Below are 16,835 nucleotides of genomic sequence, written 5' to 3' on the forward strand. Positions count from 1 at the left end.
CAAATACACCTCACAAGTATGCAGAAAACCATAAGATATAGATTGTGTGTAACTGGAGAACAGTTCAAGGGACAGAATCTCAGCAACAGTGATACTGTCATATTTTTACCAAATAGTGACAAATTATGTGGAATTCTTTTAACGGATGCAGAAGTACCATAGCAAGGCACAAATAAAGTGAGATAGCATGTAAGGAAGCATGGTCCATTCTAAAACATTAACATTACCGGTATCAGCAAGACTCACAGGATACAGAACATATCTATTCTATATACTTGGAGTATGGAAAGATAAAAATACAAAAACTTGGGTTTCTGTGCAATGAAAGTGTGCTAGCAAAAAGCATGGTACTGAAAGGCCTTGAGTCTGTAAAGCTGGTTAGGCCCCAATGACAGTGGAGTTGTTCAGAGAATTGCACAGTGGAAGACATTTTTGGAACATTCCCTTGATGATTCTGAAAGTGTACCTCCTGTCACATTACGTCACTGAAACATCTAAATGCAGAGCCTGCCATGCATGCACTGAAATAATCACTATTGAGGAAGAAACCTAAGGAAGTATAAATTAAAGCATCTGGCATATTGGGGAATGAAAGAAAAGGTGGAGGAAAAATTGCAAGACAAAATAGGCCAACCCTTTTGTCCATCGGTGGAGGCCATAGGCCAGCCTTAAAAGAATCCAATGAAATTAAAAGGAAGAGGTCATTTATACAGTCACTTTACTACAAGAAGCAGGTGCTAGAAAAGCCTGTGTGTGGGAGGTGTCCAGAACAGCAGACAGAAACAATCATGTGGGGTTGCTGCTACCCACTCAGTTTGGATGACGGTTTGCACAATGTACACAGCAGGTGCTAGATGCTCAGTGCAGGTGACTGCTGTCCCAAGCTGGACAAAGAGTCTGTTTCCAGGACTCAGATGGAAAATGGTGTTTCCAGGGAATGTCTCATCGATCTGTCACCTACATTAGAGCTATGCCAGAATAAGAATATGAAATCTTACCAGAACTGATGGCATCCTTGTAGACATCAGCTGAACTAGTAGGACAGAGCTTGTGTAATATGGACAAAATTAGGACTGAAGTGAATCTCTGCCGAAATACACTGCTTTTGATGGTAACCTTTCTCTACTGCAGTGGTCACTGGATCAGACTTTGACCTGCTGATTCCTTCTCTTCAAAGTAGAGTGTATCAGTCTTTGTCGACAAATACCTCACTATTCAAAAAACAATGGCAATACTTTTTAGGATGTTGAAGAGTTTCACTGGTGGATTGAGTCCAGGCAATGAAAATTTCAACTGGAAAGAGATAATTTCAATTGACTTTGTGTGACAAAGAAAAACAAGGGACTGCAGATATCTCCCATTTTTAACAATGGCGCTAAGAACTATTCATATGAAAATGTCATGAGCAATGATAAAAGAAAGCCTAGATAAAATTTCTTGAAGTGTATGTATATGAAAGTCATCCAATACTGTATGGGAAGAGCAAGAAAATGCTGAATAACCTTCACTAACTGAAAATAATCTGATAAATTGCATGAAAACATTTCAAAGAAATTTCTACAGAATTCACTGTGGAGAAAGAAGAATGTAGCCTTTTGTGGGGGGAATGACCTACTACAACTGAATCATTCTCAAAAATTTAAAAATAAATCTTATTTGCTTCTCCACCATGTGTTACATTTTTGACTGACAGTAAATTACATAGGGCTGCTAAATACAGTAGTTACACAGTGTCCTGGGTTTGGCCAGAACAGGGTTAATTTTCACCGGACTCCAGGAAGGGGCACAGCCGGGGGGTGGGGGCTGACCCCACCTGGCCAAACAGAGCCCGGTATTCCATACCATGTGACGTCACGCTGGGTTCCGGTGGGGGGGGAGCGGCGCGGCGGGAAGGCACTCGCGGCTTGGGCGGGCGCAGCGCCGGTCCGGTTTCGGGAGAGCGGCTGTTGTACGGTTCGTGGTTGTGTTTTCTCCTTATTTGTATCGTTCTTGTTCCTGTTTTCCCTCTGTTTGCTGTTCTGTTAAACTGCCCTTATCCCGACCCACCAGTTTCTGCCTCTTTCTTTCCATTCTCCTCCGCACGCCGGCGGGGGGAGGGGCGGCCGCGTGGCGCTTTTGTTGCCGGCGGCAGCCGAAACCAAAACACACAGTTTGGGTTTTTTTTATCTTCTTAAAAACTGAACTAAGTGTCAGCTCAGTTGTGGATCTCATTAGATGATCATGTGGTTGAAAAACAGAATAGACTCAGTTGTTCTGGTTTTATTGTCTAGACCTCCACAGATTTTCTCTTCACCATGGACGACCTAAGGTCAACCCTAACAACCCACAAAAATCAACTGAATTCTGAGAGATTTTTGTCAGATCTTCATCTTTTAAACACTAAGTACTTCTTCTTAATCTTGCCCATTAGCTCTATAGGATCCATGTTTTTTGTCATCTTTAGTTGCACTGGTGCAAATACCTGATTAATGACTTTGGCACCTGTATTTTTTTAGCTAATGAGAGACAGACACCTAAGACGGTTATTTGCTCTTGAAAAATTATACAGACTAAACCTTCACATGATCATGGAGATGTTATTAGGTTCCCCGATAGTTTTAGGAACCTGCCCCCTAAATTTTTGAGGGAGGTACATGAAGAACAAAACCCGGAGAGAGGCTTTGGAACTATAGCATTCAACAGTAAATCAATGGAATTTAAAAGCTGCTGATCAGTAACCTGAGACTTCAAGATAGCCGTCTGGAAATGCTAAGGGGAGGAATAGACTTTGTCTTGTGTTTCTTCAGAGGTCGCTTTTTGTTCTCCCCTTAGGATTCACATTTGCTAGAGAGAATGGCTTCAAGCTGTGACAGTTTTCAGAAAACTGAAATGTAGAATTTGGATTTGTTTGAATCCTTCATCTGATTTGGAGTGGAGATATGAATTTAGATCTCCACATGTCTCCCAGTGAGCAGTCTAATCACTGGATTAGTAGATACTAGCATTGTCAAAGAGGGAGGCAGCTCTTGTGGCTCTATTTTGGACAAAATACACAAAATACGTAATAGGCCCGTGGCAACAGCAGTTAGAGTTTGGATGCTCTGTTAGGCAAGGGGGAATGAGGACCTGAGGGTGTAAGGATTTGAACAGCCCATGTCAGATGATCACTTCGGTGAGCTAACTGTCCTTAGGAGGTAGGTAAAAACACTGAAGTCATCCATTAAGTGAATTATTCTCAGCAGTCTGAATACAATTTTTCAGTTTTAATATCTTTTTCTTCTGAACTTTTAACCTTCCTTCCTCAGGGCAGAACTCATCATACTTTAATAACCTACCTTGTCCACTTGAGCTTCCCAAGAAAGAGTGTTTTGGCTTTGGCTGTGAATATGTTGGCACTATTGGCATATTCCCCAATCTAATTTCAAACTGGCTAAGAGGATTTCTGAAGAGTATTTTCTGAAGCAAGGAGACATTAGCAAAATGCAGAAGCATTTGACAACTGAGCCGGGTGTGATACTTCCTTCTGTGTCCTGCCCAGCCTTCCTTTTCCCATCCTTGCTTACTGATTTGTGGGCTGACTATCGGCATACCTTCTCCATTTCCTCCTCAAACACTTTTTACATTTAGTTATCTTTTTTTTTTTCATTTGTTTCTGAATGCCACGACATTCTTGCCAGCTGTATATAATCTCCTGTGATCTTCATGCTTCAAAGATGTTCCAAGTCTTCCAGATTGTTTGGCAGCGAAAGCTCTCTAATCAGCTTTGGCAAATGTTCATTTAAGACATGTTTTTCCATACATTGTCCTAATGGGTTACCTACAGGTAAATCCAATGGCCTAGTCACATTGCTTTTTCCCCTTTTTGGAAAATATCAGACTATACAGATAAAGACTGAAAGGCCTCTGACATTGTTCATAGCAATAAGCTTATCTGAGCTAATTGAGAAACCATCACCTATTCGTAAAAGCTGGCACAGGTTCCTTTGTCTTTGATAAGTATTTCCATCTGAGCATCATTTCTTTTCTATTTCAACTTCCTTCAGATACTGAGTGTGAAATAGCTGTGACTCTGCTTCAAAATCTCTTCCCTTCGATTTTCTTTTTTATCTCCTGTTACAACTGCTGGCATAGAACCTGCAGGTCATATACTAGGAGCTGTTGTATCTCATTGTTCTGGTAGGTATTGATTTGAAACCTTTGACCTCATCTCTGCTTTCTGAAAACTCAAGCATAATGCTAACACATCATGTGTCTGTGATCTGAACTGGCATTTATCACCAAAATGGTGCTCAAATCAAGAGCTGTTATGGGTGCAAAAGACTTATTCCCAGGTTGATTTCTGGGGAATACCATGATTTACATAAAAGAAAGTGCATATCATTGATGGCCACAGTACTATTGATAAAGACATTTTTCTAATATTTACAAAATAGTCTTTGGGTTCTCTGATTTTCACAATAACGTAAATGCACTTTCTTCTTCCCCTTCTCCACAGTAGGTGATTGAAAGACATGAGATTTTTTAATCAGATTTATGAGACACTGGATTTCTGGGTATGTTTGACTCCTTCCGTGAGAGAAAATGCGTATACACAGGAAAAGATAGCCTTCTTTTATACCCTACTATATTTCTTCACTCCTACAAATTGGCATCTCAGCTCGGTATGCAAACCTGCACCACCCTCAAATCTCACACCTCTCTCTCCCCGTCATTCACACATCAGCAACCCACATCCTCCCGCGTCCTGAGCCAGAAGTGCAGCTCCCAGCACAGACTGAGCTCCTGCAGCAAGCACCGCAAGTGAAGCAGCCGGTCAGCATGGGGCCACAGGCACACACTTTGGTGGGCTGAAGGTAACTCTCTTCATAGAGTGATGGTTACAGCTGAGCTCAACTAAATGCTTCCCCTCACAGGGAGCTGGAAGTTGCTGTTCCAACCTGAAAGTGACTCTGAGCTCATATTTACAAGGGTCATTGGGCCTCTCTGGACTCCAGCGCTGGACCATTCTCACTGTGAAGAAGTTTTGCTAGTATCTGATCAGAGTTTACCTGGCTGTGCCCAGTGTTCATAGCTTCTCAGCCTTGCTTTGTGTGCCTCTGAGAAGGATCTGGCTGGGTCTTTTTTACCGCTGCCCATTAGGTAGTTAATACAGCAGGTAGATCCCCCCATAGACTTTTCTTCTGTAGGCAGAACAAACCCAGGTCTCTCATTCATGTATTGCAGTCCCCTAGTCATCTGAGGATACCTCTGCTGGACTTCTTTCAGTTTGACAGTGTCTTTTGTGTACTGAGGAGCTCAGACTGGATACAGTATGCCAGGTGTCATCTCAGAGGTGCTGAACAGGGAGAATAAGCACATCCCTTGACCTGCTGTCTACACTTTTGCTAATGCAGCCTAGTGTGCGGTTGACCCTCATCCCCCATTAAGGCATATTGCTGACTCATGTTCAACTTGTCTGCAAATACCAAATATGCTGTTCAGCTGGTGAGTTGGTGGCCATGCAGCCCAGTGCTGCAGCAGATGTTCTCTGCTCTCTCACCGAGACTGGTTTTTCTGGGTTTCCATTTCCTTTCCTTGCTCTAGATGAGATACTGCTCCCTAGCTTCCTCACTGGGGGTAGGGCAAGGGGGGGTAAATTTTGTCTAAGTTTATGAGCTTCCCACATCTAGTGATGCTGTTGCCTGGTTCTGGATACTGATAATATATTATGTGGCCACCTAGATGATATAGACTATAATTAGGCACATTTCACACACACACACAGAGCCCCAGACACACCTGTCTGAAAGCAGAGTGCTTTTGCAGAAAGCTCAGCAATGAAGAAAACTCTCCTATAGGCTATTCCTGTCCAGTTACATGTCCACTCCAGAGGAGTCTAATTGCTGTTTAACTGGTGACACAGAGCAGGAGACTATGCAGTGTTGCATGTGCTCTGTCTTCCAACACTATGAATATTTGTAACTGTATTGGTGACAGACACTTCCCTGAAGTTTGTTATGTCTTTTTCTGTATAGCCTAATCTCTTCATGCTGTTACATCTGGCTGCTCAAGCCCATTCTGGGTTCAAGCCATTCCTGGACTCACTCCAGAATGGTTTGCCAAGCCTTATAGAACGATGCGCTGTTTTGCCATTATTATGTTGCTGCGGTAGCTTATCTGGCAACAAGAATGACAACTACAGCAGGTCCCTTCAGGGTGATACAGCATTTTTGTTATTCATTAGGTAAGACTGTCATTTCTGCTAGTATTGTCTTTAGAACTGGGGGGTAAAGAAGCTTCACTGTGGTGTGATGGTCAGCATTGTTCTGGAGTTGTGCTGTGTAGGCTATGATACGATGTTTGTTCCCCTCTTCCCCTTCCCACTATTGCATGATGTTGCCATTTGAAGAGATGGCTGCTTGGAGCAGCAGCAGAGAAGCTGGGGAGTGGGGCCAAGTGCTTACCAGCTAGAGACCTTTTTTTTTGTGTGTGTTTTTTCGTGTTTGTGGACGACAGGTTAACCATGAGCCAGCAGTGTGCCCTGGCTGCCAAGAAAGCCAATGGGATTCTGGGGTGCATCAAGCAGAGTGTGGCCAGCAGGTCGAGGGAGGTTCTCCTTCCCCTCTACACTGCCCTAGTGAGGCCTCATCTGGAGTACTGTGTCCAGTTCTGGGCCCCCCAGTTCAAGAAAGATGAGGAGCTACTGGAGAGAGTCCAGCGGAGGGCTACAAGGATGGTGAGGGGACTGGAACATCTCTCCTACGAGGAGAGGCTGAGGGAGCTGGGCTTATTCAGCCTGAAGAAGAGAAGGCTGCGAGGGGACCTAATATATACTTACAAATATCTGAAGGGTGGGTGTCAGGAGGATGGGGCCAAGCTCTTTTCAGTAGTGCCCAGCAACAGGACAAGGGGCAACGGGCACAAACTGAAGCACAGGAAGTTCCGTCTGAAGATGAGGAAGAACTTCTTCCCTCTGAGGGTGACGGAGCACTGGAACAGGCTGCCCAGGGAGGTTGTGGAGTCTCCTTCTCTGGAGATATTCAAGACGCGCCTGGACAAGGTCCTGTGCAGCCTGCTGTAGGTGACCCTGCTTTGGCAGGAGGGTTGGACTAGATGACCCACAGAGGTCCCTTCCAACCCCTACCATTCTGTGATTCTGTGATTCTGTGACCTCCCAGGTAATGTTTGAATAGCTGTTAGTTGCCTCAGAGAAGGGGAAACTGGGAGCTGCATCTTGGAAAAATGGGTGTGCTGAGACAGCTTCTCTAGAGATTTTAGCTGACAGAGACTCTGCAAGTATTTCCCTCCAGGGAACAGGAGACTGTTAGCCTGGATGGTGAGGATGAGTCGTGCTGGTAGAAACCTCAGCAGTAAGAACTAAATTCAAAGAACTGCAGCCAGCTGGGAAGGCTGAATGGATATTCTTGTATTGCTTGTTAAGTTTTTCAGTAAATGCAAATCCCCAAAAGGGAACAGTTCTCTAGGACTTGTCTAACTTGCTGGGAGGATGTGAAGGGAGCTGAGAGACATGGTGTTAGCAGGGTTGTACTCTGCCAAGGGGATGCATGCCCTGGGATGGTGCAATGCTGGCTTCCTCCCCATGCAATACACACAAATGCAGATTGAAGACAGAGGCTGCCTTTCACATCAAGAGTGTCTATGTTCAGTTAATATTTCTTTGCTCCTTTGCTCCTCTCTGAGTCATCTGTTGTTCTTTGTTCCTAGAGCTTCTCCATGAGGGACTTCAGTCTTGGTGATATTAATTTGCTTTGTGTTTTGGGAGCAATTGCCTTTTAAAGCTATTTGTTAGCTTCCTTTCTTTATTCAGTCCATGTATTTGACTTCTTTCTTCTTTTGTGTGTTTGTCCAATAAGGATTTTCCTGCCTTCTTTTTTGCCTTACTTCTCTTAAACGCCAAGTGTCATCTCTCAAACTGCTCTTTTATATGTGTGTCCTGAATTATCAACTTCCACCCACTGGACTAAGAAGCACTGTTGTACTTCCATTGCTCTTATTGTAATTCTACTTCCTTTTTGAGAAAAAAAAAAAAAAGTCAGATAGTAGAAATAAGTAATGTGCTCTGTTTACAGAAGCAGAGCTGTGCCAGGAACAACTTGGGTTTTAACTGAATCATCTGACATTGGTTTATATGGTAGTGTCCTGGGAGAATGGACTTATCTACATACATATTTCAAGACAGACGTGTTATTGGTGTTCAGCAAAGTTAGTCATAAAGAGGAAAGCACCATCCCAAAAAGTTTATAGGAAAGTCAGGTGTGTATTAAAAAAAAAAAGAAGCAGTATAGTGTCGATGGCTTGAGAACTGATTTTTTTCTCTTTGAAGTAATTATCTTTTTTTGGGGGGAGGATTGCTGATAGCTGAGAAACACATTTCAGATGCTAATGCCATACTGAGACAGTTCTGACCACATAGTAAGAGATGGAGCAGCCTGAGTAACCAGGCTGACATTTAATGTGAGTGGTATTTGTGAAGGTACTTCTAAGTACAGCTGTCATCGTGAGCTAATTCCCAGGGTAGGAGGAAAATAAAAGCAGGTATCCAAATAAATCATGGTGTCAGCTCTGTGATGGTGTCTCAGGCTTGGGCACAGGTCTGATTGCTAACAGCATGCGTGGTACCCGTCCTCAGAACACTGGAGATGGCTTCTCAAGTAGCTATAATTCCATCTCCTTCCTTTCACAGTGTATATGCTTAGTTTTCTAAGCAGAGATATGATACACTCTAATTTTAGTGAATCATCTCATCCGAACACTGATATCCTGAATATGAAAAAAAAAGAGATTTGCCAGCTATTGAAAGTGCTCCTATCCCTGCAATGAACGCAGTAAACTGTGGTTATAAAGAGGAAAGCAGAACTACCTCGAATGTGAGACAGCACCCAACCAACATCTACATAAGAAGAAATGACATTTTGTCAGTTGATTGTCATTCTCAGAAGGGATCCTATATTCCACCAGATCCGCAGGCAGCTGTGAAGCTCATGTAGGTGTAAGCAATGGGAGAGACCATCTTCTGTAGTGATGGCCCAAAGCCAATAGAAGACAGACTGCTTTAGTCTTTGAGGACTGGCCTTCCCTTGGCTCAGACTCCATCAATGATCCAGAACCTAACCAAAACTTTGGGCTTAGAATGTAGAGCAATTCACTTGGAACAAAAATTTCATTAATTCTTCACTGATTGATATGCTGACTGCAGTGAAACCAGCAGCAAAAGCAGCTTGGGTTTTGCAAATAATATTATGTTTATTCAGAGCTTATTTCTAATACTACCTGGAATAACTGCAGAAGTTCCTGTTAGGTGTTCAAAAAAGCCTTTTCCCATTTTAAATGCATTCATGGTTCTTAAAGGTCCTACACCACAATGCAACCACAAACTCCTTACTGAAACTCTGGATATTGTTGGAGTCCTGTATAATTATTTCTGACTAAAAGCTGCCTTTAAATACCATGACAGCAATACTGTGCTGTCTCGAATCTTGTGATGTCAATTACAGCTGTGCAAAATGAGTGTAAAATTATAGGAAAGTCAAACTGGTGGTGCTTTTGTGCTGGTTGTTGGTACTTGTTGCCATTCTCTGCTTACTCAGAGAAGTCAGACACAACACGCACAGCCTTCAGCTTTCATCTTTCAACTATCTTTCAGGCTTAGACAGCTTGACAGCATTGTCCTAATACCTGTCCTGGGAGAAGCTAGGCTGCACCTTTTCAGCAGAGTGACTGTGGTTGGACCCAGGCTTCAAGAAATTGTCTTTGCTGGAGCATTGTTAGAATTTTAATGAGTACAGAGTAAAGGCTGAAATTAAGGAAGCTGCAAAATGTAGGCCTAATGAAACAGATCTGTCAGTGTTCCATGTAACACTAATGTAAGAAGTTACCTGGATTTGGAGGTCTCAGTATTGTTTGTCAGGTAAAAACCCACAAATCTATCTGTAGTGCCTCAGAATTGTTGTGAAATGTTCTAGGCCAAATTCTCAGATGATGAAAAATAGCAGAATGCCATGGAAGAAAATGAGGTTTGTTAATGTATTCTAGATGATAATCTGATCCCTGGAGGGTTTTCGTATCATCATAAATTACTAGAACACCCATATCCTTCACACAAACCATTACTCAGTAAATGAATTTGCCCTAATGGGTCACAGAAACATTTGTAATTCCTTTCCTGTCCTTCATGATGTACAAATATCATAAAATAATCATTCAAGTAGATATGTATGCATGCATGTATGTTTGTATGAGGTAATTAAATCTTACAGGTGAATAGTTTTGCACTGTTTTAACAAAATAGAAGAGTTCTTTTCTTGGTGCATAAGGAAAAGAACCCATGATAAATCAGCCTGTGAAAATGAAGTATCCCAGTGCTGACACAGGAACAGATCCTGAGCTTATTAGGCAAGCAGTAGAAAAAGCAAAAGAAGGATTTTTACAGTAAAATTAGACCACTTTCTCTCAGTACAGCTTAAGTAGCATTGTTTTTATTATCCAGTATGTACAGCCCATGTGTTTTGTGTTTATCTTCAGGAAATTCAAATGTGTATTCTGAGTGGTCATCAAAATTGACTAAAAGGAACAGTGAAGCACAAGTAGCTAGGATAATTTAAAATGTTTCATTGGAATTAATAAAAAAATACTTGGGAGAGGGCAACTTAGCCTTTAAAGACCTTTGGAACGTTGGTGATCATCATTTTTTTGGCCATTATATTTGATGAGGGTTACGTGTATTTTAATTTCACTGAAACATGTCCTCTGACCAGAAAAAGAGGAATTTGGCAATTTGTCTGGAATTCCTAAATGTTTGGCATCCTGGAAGTCCTAGTGATGTTGCCATTATACACAGATTGACTGTCCAGTGCATGCATGAGACCTCCACCATTATCATAATGCGAGAATGATCGTGGATGTGTTAGTTGTTGTATCTACTCTGGATTTTCCTATGCATGCTGTTCTTTCTGGTATGAATGCCTCTGTACCTCAGTAACTGTGTAACTACATCTATTTTCAAAGGGCAATGTATGTAGAAGAAATGTAATACTTGTTTCCTTTCTAAGAAGAAGCTTATCTTGTCTAATGCTGCACTATTCGGAAAAAGAAAATAGAGCAAAGAAGGATAGTTGTACAGATAAGGCATAAGACTAAAGATCAGACATGGGTATGTCATTTGTTTTATCCAGTGACTCAATCCCCCATCTGTAAAGAGGAGATACCTCTTACCATACTGTTAATTCACAAATGAACCCAAGTGCATAAAAATCTATAGCAATAGTGCGTGTGCCAAAAAGCAGGCACTCATTTATTGCATAAGAGGCATCTAAGGAAGACTACCTGACTACTTTAACAGCCTAAAAGCTGCAGTCTGAGGAAACATTTTGCCAGCTCTCTCACATTTTTCCAAACAACAGCACTGTGATCCAGTGTACTGGAAGGTCATCTAACCTGAGGGGACTGAAACAGCTGGTAAGTGTCTACTCACAACTCCATTTGCTGACCTTCCCGGTTTTTAAATATTATGTAGGAATTTACCGTGCCTGAGTACCAAAAAATCACAATCTTTGGAATTCCTTTGGAATTCTTTGCACCTGCTCACAATCCCTAACATCCTGCTCTAAATTTGTCCTCCAGCATAGATGCCCATATGAGATGCACTAGGTTTTACAGAGAAATTATCTTCAGGTGTCTTCAGATGCCCCCTCGTTGGAAATGTTCAGGGCCAGGTCAGATGGGGCTTTGAGAAACCTGGTCTAGTGGAAGGTGTCCCTGCCCATGGCAGGGGGGTTGGAACTAGGTGATCTTTAAGGTCACTTCCAACCCAAACCATCTTATGATTCTATGATTCTGTGGTATTGAAATACATTGTGAAGAGAGACTTCCTACTCGGGTGTGAATGTTCCTCACTCTCTAAATATATACAGTTATCTCAACTGTTATACACCCTACAGTACCCTTGCAACTATGGAAAAATCATATCAAGAAGGAAATGAAAGTAAAGTTTTGCAATATGTGGCAATAACTGCAGCACAAACGATGGCCACAGTATACCTTCCTGCTATGTGTTAACTTCAACTCTGCTGGCAAAGTGACAGCAAGTTTGGAGAGATAAGAGGAAAGCAAGACAGAGCAAAAGAGATCATAATTTTTAAATAGAAGTAGCAACCTCCACTTCTTTGTGTGAGACAAGAAATGACATTATCTTCCTCTCTGGTTTGAATGTGAAGGCAAATATTTTAATATAATAAATCAAGGACAAGAGCATGTGAGATGCTGAGAGCTTCACAGCTCTCTGCAGTACCTTGTAGTGAGTCTGGATGCAAAAGGTCAAGAGGTGTTTGTATGTGGTGAATGAATGATTTTGCAAGTACCTATTTAGTGTAGGAGGTTTTCTGTATATTTCAAGCCTACCAAAGAGTATCCTATGCCTCTCACTTGCTAGTTAAGTCATTTACCAAAACCAGACTGATATCCTAACTGCACTACAGTGTTTGATCCCTGGACAGAGATGAAAATCCTTTTTATAGTTCCTGAAGATTTATGGGGATATACATTCATGAGGATGTCTTGAGACTGTCTGAACAAATAGGTCATTAGTAAGCATTTAAGGCACTAGGATATCTGCATTGCCCACCAGGAATTTAAGAAACATGACTGCAATAAAAGCATAAAGATTGCCACAGCTCCATTTCAGTGTCTTCTTACACAATACATATTATTACCTTTGGAAAGTATAAGATAAATATGCAAATACACATGTACACACAAATATTCTACATCCCTTCTTGCTCTTTTTCTGATTATTCAGTAACTAGGACCTATGTTTAACTAGGTAATTGGATCATTGACACCAAAAGCAATTAAAAACTCTAGTATTTTCAGTCAAAAGTAATGATGGAATTCCAGAGCCCTGTGTATCATTCTGTGTTCAGTGTGCCTTGGGATTTGAAAATCCAGCAGTAAATTGACAAAACACTTGATAAATGATGCAACAGGAAGTGCTCTCAGTAACTTCAACAGTCTTCTTATTTTCATGGAATCTGTCATTCAGCTCTCGACACATCACCTACTGAGGAAATATACTGGACTTAGCACTAGTGTGTATGATACACGTGGAACGGGGGAAAAAAACAGTTGAGGTCCCTGTATTTAACGGATAGATCTTTTTCTGAAAGGTGTTTTATACTGAATAGTAACAGCAGAAGAACTTTGTGTCCTTACTTCTGAGTAGCAGAGAAGAAGAGAGCTTTGTTTAACATTCTTAAAGGGCTCACCTTACCTTACTAGAGGGACAGCCTTTACTGTATCACAAAGTCACTGTAAGCTTGTGACCAGTCCCTGCAAGCGATTCCAGTTTACAGATGGGAAACTGAAATGCTGGCATATCTACAGTAGGGAAGAGAGGACAGTGCAGAGATTCCTGGGCTAATTACATCCACGAGATTCAGTGCAACACCTTGAAGAGAAACTATCCAGGAACACTGGAATGGGATTGCTGTTATCATGGTGCTTTATCTGATCAATAAACTTGCCTCCCAGAAAGAGCTAAGTGGCTTGCCCACAGGGACATTCCGGGAGTCCACGAATTCGGGCAGGAAGCTTCACTGCAGTGTATAAATGTAGTTACAAGGGAGAAAACAGTGACCAAGTAGGATGGTCTGTGACAGAGGAGGAGGTAAGCTCAGTCCCCTTTGAAGAGTCTGGATACTGCCCCAGAGACTGAAAAAGGAATGTGGCAGAATATGACCTTGCCTACAACTTGCATGTTTGTTGTGGCAACAGGGCAGTTATGAAGTCAGCCAAAGACAGAATCTCTGCGGTCATTATGTTCTGGCCTTTGAACTGGGACAGCTGCTTTCACGTTTTCTGTATGGAAATCCTGTGAAGAGGAGACTGTTGCTTTATGTTTAGCCTTTTACCTGCCCTGTCTTTGGACATCAGTTACCCATGGTCATCAGCTTGCTTTACTTTCTTCCTCTTCTGCTCCTCTTCCTCAAACTGAATAACAAACAAATTAATTGTCTTACTTGCCTTAATCTTTTCTCAGATGTGAAATCTATGCCTTATATCACTTTTATAAAATGCAGCAAGTACTATGAGCCTGGAAACAAGAGGTTGAACTCTTAGTTTGCATGCTGAAATGTCTGTCTAGCTCCAGTCATTTAAAAGGATAGTATCAACCTCTAACTAATGACTAGATATACCCTATAAGTTGTGATTTGACTGTGCTGGAGGCAGTAAGAAACTCCCTGGTCCAAGGTAGATTTTCAGTCAAATTTTATTTCCATGAAAGAAAAGTGGATCATCATGATTGTGAAATCATGAGATCATAACTCACCTCTGAGTTATTTCTCAGAGGTGAAGAACCTCCGTGGCTGCCATTTTCCTGGGTTGACATCAAATTCAAAAGATGTGAAATCTTTCCATTTGGTCAAAAGAGCCATAGCGTTTGGTTTAGATCAACCAGGCCCTAAATATTTTTAGAATTTTCTTTACATTTTAAAATCAGAAAATTTGTATATGGTGGATATTTCATATTTTGCAGGACAACATTCAGTGGAAGATTTCTTTTCCAACTCTAGGAACGAACTTTTAAAAGGGAAATAATGGATATTAGAGAACTGGGAAGTCATTATTCAAATGTGTGAATAGTCACTTGAACAAATATTCAGGTTTTAGATGAACATATTCTATTATCACCTCTCAGCTTAAATACAAATTTATCCTCCATCTCTCCAATTTATAGCAGGGAGCCATCAGAGACATGACAACACCGTCTTTCACCTCAGAGAGTGAAACAGAGAACCTGGATGCTAAGTGTCATATGGCACATTTGGACACGAAGGGAGGAACCAGTGCTTTGCAGTCAGAAGCATCCACCAATGAAGGGAAGCTGGAACAGCTCTGTGGCAAGGAGGTCGCAGCAGCCAATACTGACCTGGAGAGGATGACGTGGAATTTTGTGCTGGCTAGATTGAAATACGAACATGAGGATAATGAAAATCAAAGGCTTCATGAAGAGAGAATGGCGCAAATTCACCAACAGTCAGTAGAAAGATTGGTAAGTAGGGAAAGGAAAAAGGGTTGAACACAAAAGAGACTGAAACATTTATGTTCTATGTTAAGCAATTTGTAAGCTTTTATTCTTTTGCGTGTTGAATAGTACTGTGACTTCTTTTAAAGTTAGACTTGACTAGGTGATCTTTATAGCTTGTACATGTACTTGAGGAGAACGGAGTTGTTTTACTCACTACAATATGAACTATGGTAACATTAATTGCTATAAGATACATTAAAGAACAGTTAACTCACAAATTAAGTTTATGACATAAAGTCCAATAATATTTTTCCCCCCTTATTTTTCCCCCCTGAACATCAGAGGAATCGCTCTGAACACCACTTTGATCAGTTTCCTGCTTCTACAGTGGGCTGAGTTTCCTGGCTTGGAAATTGATCTGTTACATGACTCAGATAATAAATGCATGAATAAATGAGTGGATGAGAGAATCTACCAAAGTAGTGCAGATTTTCTAGACAGTTAGTCAGATTTTGCAAGCCCTTTTTTTACAGAACTAGCTGAAGTTATCACATATTCAGGCATAGGATTCTGTTGTTAACAGTAGTCCAGCCCAGAAAAGACCATTCTGTTTGGCAGAGTTTAGCAAATGGGACAGCTGCAAATCTTGGTTGTCTGGGCTCTTCCTGATCACATCAGCTGTCTGTGGGTCTGACTCTTCTCCAGTTCAATGCAATTTGTGACTGGACTGAGTTAGAGAGTAAGCAGAGTATCTGAATCTAAATCATCAATGTCTTCGAGGTACTTGCATGCTTGTCTTCTCTTGCATGTTCTGTGCTCTAAATCAGGACAGGATAGAAGGACGTGCTTTACACAGCATTTGTAGCATTTGCGTTGTGCTTGTATTGGAGCTCAGATCATGCACCATAATGGCACTCAGCTAAGCACCACAGAAGCCCTGAAGTTTTCCATGTGCATATGCATTTTTCTTCCATATAGCTAATCCACAGTCATGGATAGGATCTCACAGTTATGTGAAGTAAATGCAGTTCCAATTAAATCAATGAAGTTCTATCAGAAAAAAACCAGATGAGGATCAGGTCAAAAATATATTTGGCTAAATGACTGACATGCGTCTGGACTAAGGAAATCAACTACTGAATTCTTTTATTAAATTAAGACCTGAAAGTTTGCCATGAAAGTTTGAGCATGTATAAACATATGAAAATGACCATACAGTGAAAAAACACAGGCAACAGTTTGTGCCACAGATGCAGAGATGGATACGCAAAAGCCTTACCACAGGTGTGCACTTACTTCACACAAATGGCTTTGTTTACCTGCACCCTCATTCTTGCAGTAAATACAAGGTCACTTAACCTTCATTTCAGAGAGAGAAAACCTAGCTCATGTTATGGATATGGAAGGGAATGTGACACCTATTACTCGACAGCGTAGCTGATTTGCTCTCGGTTCAGGTGCTGGCTTATCTCACAGCAACTTTTTATGAACTGGGTGTGCCAGAGCGCCAGAGGTGCTCGGAGAAGCACATGGGCTGGGCACCAGTGGAACACAATCATGTGACATAACATGTATCTTTTCCTTTTTCCACAGTTGAGTCAAGGACTCCAAGACATACTCCGGCCCACGAACCAGTATGCCTTGTTCCTATATTTCTTCATCATTATTTATGTTATTTATACAGCAGAGAAGCTGGTCACCTGCTTTTCCCAAAACCATTACCTGTTCTGTTTTGCTATGGTGCTCTTTTACATTCTCAAAAAGATTTTCCAGGATTACAAACGTAAGAAAAAATGTTCTTAAAAAAGGCAGCATATTGTACACTTTTTACCCC

Source organism: Opisthocomus hoazin, chromosome 2, assembly GCF_030867145.1.
Source record: "Opisthocomus hoazin isolate bOpiHoa1 chromosome 2, bOpiHoa1.hap1, whole genome shotgun sequence".
Classification (NCBI taxonomy): Eukaryota; Metazoa; Chordata; class Aves; order Opisthocomiformes; family Opisthocomidae; genus Opisthocomus; species Opisthocomus hoazin.